At 38.2% G+C, this 4,712-nt stretch overlaps 1 long non-coding RNA gene across 1 annotated transcript; it reads right to left on the minus strand.

Moving 5' to 3' along the window:
• Positions 1-3,799: 3,799 nt before the first annotated feature.
• LOC135120738 (uncharacterized) lies at positions 3,800-4,510 on the minus strand. Its single transcript, XR_010278710.1, has 2 exons — positions 4,295-4,510; positions 3,800-4,157 (listed from the first exon to the last, which is right to left on the minus strand). It is a non-coding gene; the product is annotated as an uncharacterized LOC135120738 (long non-coding RNA).
• Between the last annotated feature and the right edge of the window lie 202 nt (positions 4,511-4,712).

Here is a 4,712-nt window from a genome sequence, read left to right on the forward strand (position 1 = left end):
TTTAAGCCACTCAGAGACCCTACAGGCTCGGAAAGTGCAACGAAACCATCAAATTTTAGCTAGAAACTGTATTTTTGTCGATTTTTATTGAATTTGAACTATTTTTCAACGTTTTTTGATGGTTCTGAGCCACCAAACACACTTAAAGCATGCAGAATCGACTCAGAATAGGAAAAGGAGACGTTTAGGTCAATTTTATGCATTCTGGCGTTCGTAGATACAAGAAAACTGTTAAAATTCTTCAGAAACGTCACTTTTGAAGTGTTTTCTTGTACTTTTAAGCCACTCAGATAACCTACGGGCTCGGAAAGTGCAACGAAACCATCAAATTTTAGCTAGAAACTGTATTTTTGTCGATTTTTATCGAATTTGAACTATATTTCAACGTTTTTTTATGGTTCTGAGCCACCAAACACACTTAAAGCATGCAGAATCGACTCAGAATAGGAAAAGGAGACGTTTAGGTCAATTTTATGCATTCTGGCGTTCGTAGATACAAGAAAACTGTTAAAATTCTTCAGAAACGTCACTTTTGAAGTGTTTTCTTGTACTTTTAAGCCACTCAGATACCCTACAGGCTCGGAAAGTGCAACGAAACCATCAAATTTTAGCTAGAAACTGTATTTTTGTCGATTTTTATTGAATTTGAACTATATTTCAACGTTTTTTGATGGTTCTGAGCCACCAAACACACTTAAAGCATGCAGAATCGACTCAGAATAGGAAAAGGAGACGTTTAGGTCAATTTTATGCATTCTGGCGTTCGTAGATACAAGAAAACTGTTAAAATTCTTCAGAAACGTCACTTTTGAAGTGTTTTCTTGTACTTTTAAGCCACTCAGAGACCCTACAGGCTCGGAAAGTGCAACGAAACCATCAAATTTTAGCTAGAAACTGTATTTTTGTCGATTTTTATTGAATTTGAACTATATTTCAACGTTTTTTGATGGTTCTGAGCCACCAAACACACTTAAAGCATGCAGAATCGACTCAGAATAGGAAAAGGAGACGTTTAGGTCAATTTTATGCATTCTGGCGTTCGTAGATACAAGAAAACTGTTAAAATTCTTCAGAAACGTCACTTTTGAAGTGTTTTCTTGTACTTTTAAGCCACTCAGATACCCTACGGGCTCGGAAAGTGCAACGAAACCATCAAATTTTAGCTAGAAACTGTATTTTTGTCGATTTTTATTGAATTTGAACTATATTTCAACGTTTTTTGATGGTTCTGAGCCACCAAACACACTTAAAGCATGCAGAATCGACTCAGAATAGGAAAAGGAGACGTTTAGGTCAATTTTATGCATTCTGGCGTTCGTAGATACAAGAAAACTGTTAAAATTCTTCAGAAACGTCACTTTTGAAGTGTTTTCTTGTACTTTTAAGCCACTCAGATACCCTACAGGCTCGGAAAGTGCAACGAAACCATCAAATTTTAGCTAGAAACTGTATTTTTGTCGATTTTTATTGAATTTGAACTATATTTCGACGTTTTTTGATGGTTCTGAGCCACCAAACACACTTAAAGCATGCAGAATCGACTCAGAATAGGAAAAGGAGACGTTTAGGTCAATTTTATGCATTCTGGCGTTCGTAGATACAAGAAAACTGTTAAAATTCTTCAGAAACGTCACTTTTGAAGTGTTTTCTTGTACTTTTAAGCCACTCAGATACCCTACGGGCTCGGAAAGTGCAACGAGACCATCAAATTTTAGCTAGAAACTGTATTTTTGTCGATTTTTATTGAATTTGAACTATATTTCAACGTTTTTTGATGGTTCTGAGCCACCAAACACACTTAAAGCATGCAGAATCGACTCAGAATAGGAAAAGGAGACGTTTAGGTCAATTTTATGCATTCTGGCGTTCGTAGATACAAGAAAACTGTTAAAATTCTTCAGAAACGTCACTTTTAAGTGTTTTCTTGCACTTTTAAGCCACTCAGATACCCTACGGGCTCGGAAAGTGCAACGAAACCATCAAATTTTAGCTAGAAACTGTATTTTTGTCGATTTTTATTGAATTTGAACTATATTTCAATGTTTTTTGATGGTTCTGAGCCACCAAACACACTTAAAGCATGCAGAATCGACTCAGAATAGGAAAAGGAGACGTTTAGGTCAATTTTATGCATTCTGGCGTTCGTAGATACAAGAAAACTGTTAAAATTCTTCAGAAACGTCACTTTTGAAGTGTTTTCTTGTACTTTTAAGCCACTCAGATACCCAACGGGCTCGGAAAGTGCAACGAAACCATCAAATTTTAGCTAGAAACTGAATTTTTGTCGATTTTTATTGAATTTGAACTATATTTCAACGTTTTTTGATGGTTCTGAGCCACCAAACACACTTAAAGCATGCAGAATCGACTCAGAATAGGAAAAGGAGACGTTTAGGTCAATTTTATGCATTCTGGCGTTCGTAGTGTAATAACCCAAACATTCCGCCAAAATCGAAGACATGCGCACAAAATTTGAAAACCCGCGAAAAATTCGAAAAGTGGCCATGAACTGTGATCGTCAACAAAATGGGAACCCTTACGTTGTGTATAAATGGCGGAATGTGTTCGGATACAAATTAGCGCAATGCGGAGCGGGAAGAGTGTAGGAAGTCAAAGTCAGCGCTGAAAAGGAACATTTTTTTATTAAATTTTGGTAAAAAGAGATTTGAACTGGGCTAGAATATTTAAGTTTACACATATAACAAAACAATTGGCTGAAAATTGGTTCCTCTTAAGAGAGAGGACAAAAGCTGTGAAATAAACTTGATGAGCATATTTTCCCAGCTGCAAAAACCTCTCCATCTTTTATGAAAACAATTATAATTTTTGTTATAATATTTTCAACATCCTAGCCGTGACATACAATAAAAAAAAACAAGTTCGCGAAAGCTCTAGCTAAAGTAATTGGATGGCATTGCCACAGCTGTCATTGTGGCGTGTTAGAAATTATTTCTTTTCAGTCAGCAGATAACAAAAAAACATAATTTAATTCAATAAATTTAGAAACAGGGGGTGTGTAGCGCTAGCGGTTCTTGGCCTTGTCTTTTGACTGTCTTTTCGCTCTAACCAGCTACGTACAACCAAGTCACTGTGCCACCCCAAACGTCACGCTATCTCCATCCTGTGTTCGCCGGCGCTCGAGGCAGCGGCGGCAAGTATTATCTCGTAACTTTACTCCATCCACCGCGGGACACACGACACTGACTCCCACCACTAAAGTTTCCTTTACCAGCAAGACACCCTCCGCATATCCCGTGTTGGCGGCATTTGGTATTGCGAATAAACAGTCATACGAATGAACGAAAAATCATCAATTTGAATTTGGGCCGCTCCCCGCTCGTGCCAAACAACCCCGAACATTTTTTTGATTAGACAAATTTAAGTTTTAATAATTTGGAAACTTGAACTATCAAACCCAAAACTAAAATTGTGGATATTGCAACAAAGTTTAAGTACGCCACATTTGTCAAGGACTTTTACCCAATCGAGAATTAATTCGTTAAAATGTGAATGCAACGGAAAACTGCACATAAAATAATGTCGACAAAAATACATACAAACATACATACAAACATGTCAAACCAACACAATAAAATATAACGTTTGGTACACATTGCGCTTTGAATGTGTGCTTTTCAAAATGGTAAATATCGAATTCACAGGGTAACACATAAGTCATAACATAAAACAGTGGTCCAGCTTTCCGTTACTACTTTGAGTAATAATTATTGAGGTCAACCGACATTTCTCTGCTGACTGACACAAAAATGATATGGGAACGTAGATTTTTCAGACTAGCGCCCATTAAAATCGTCTAGCCTAAACATTGATAATCTCGAGTGGGCCATCTGCACGCTCGCCCCCGCCCTCTCTCTCTCTCTCTTAACGATTGAATTTTGATTTGAAATTGTCCGAACATGAAAATTTAAAAAAAGAAGTGACGACTGGGGAAAAACCATCCAAAAACCTTAGATATAAAATTTATGAATTTTAACTGCATCCTAACTAATGAATTCCCTGAAAAGCCCTGCGACAACGATTTACTGATACTGAAAACAAAACTAAGAAAACGACGATTACGTTGCGACGAACGTCTGGAGATCTTCTACAACGGGCCCCGGGTCGTGGCTCGGCGATTTCCACGCCAAAACGGCATTCTGGGTGGTTCGCACCGGGTACATAGAGAAGCGGAGATTCGCGTTAGAATAATCTCGCAACAATGTTCAACTAAAGAACCATGCACTCAAGAGCACCAGCTTGCATCCAAAGAGAGATAATTAAAATAAGCACATACCTGTCCAATTCAACCAAACGCCCAGCGTTCTTACCGCCCCAAACGTTCCTCCCTCCGCGAGCGAAGAAGCGATTCTCAGCCCCACGGAAGACGGCAGCGGTGGTTGGCGGCTCCAACGACAAGGGGGAAAAGTCCAGGTGATAATCAGGGTGAAAACACAATTTATAAAACTGAAACAATGGAAAACCACAGAAAGCGCTCTGTACACAATTGTAATACAACCTCTTGCCTGCTGGGTGTTCCAGAACTAACTGTCGTCACCGGCCATAGAATATACTCTTTATAGAAGTTGATCTCCAATGTTACCGACTTGTTGGTTGGCGCCATCTAAGCTCATCAGACCAACTAATGTCAAAGGCGGGACATTTAAACACTTCTATGATTCTTGTAGAATAAATCATAATTTATTTTTCATAGT

Source organism: Zophobas morio, unplaced genomic scaffold (assembly GCF_036711695.1).
Source record: "Zophobas morio isolate AGI-343-1 ecotype UQ-CSIRO unplaced genomic scaffold, CSIRO_AGI_Zmor_V1 ptg000416l, whole genome shotgun sequence".
Lineage (NCBI taxonomy): Eukaryota > Metazoa > Arthropoda > Insecta > Coleoptera > Tenebrionidae > Zophobas > Zophobas morio.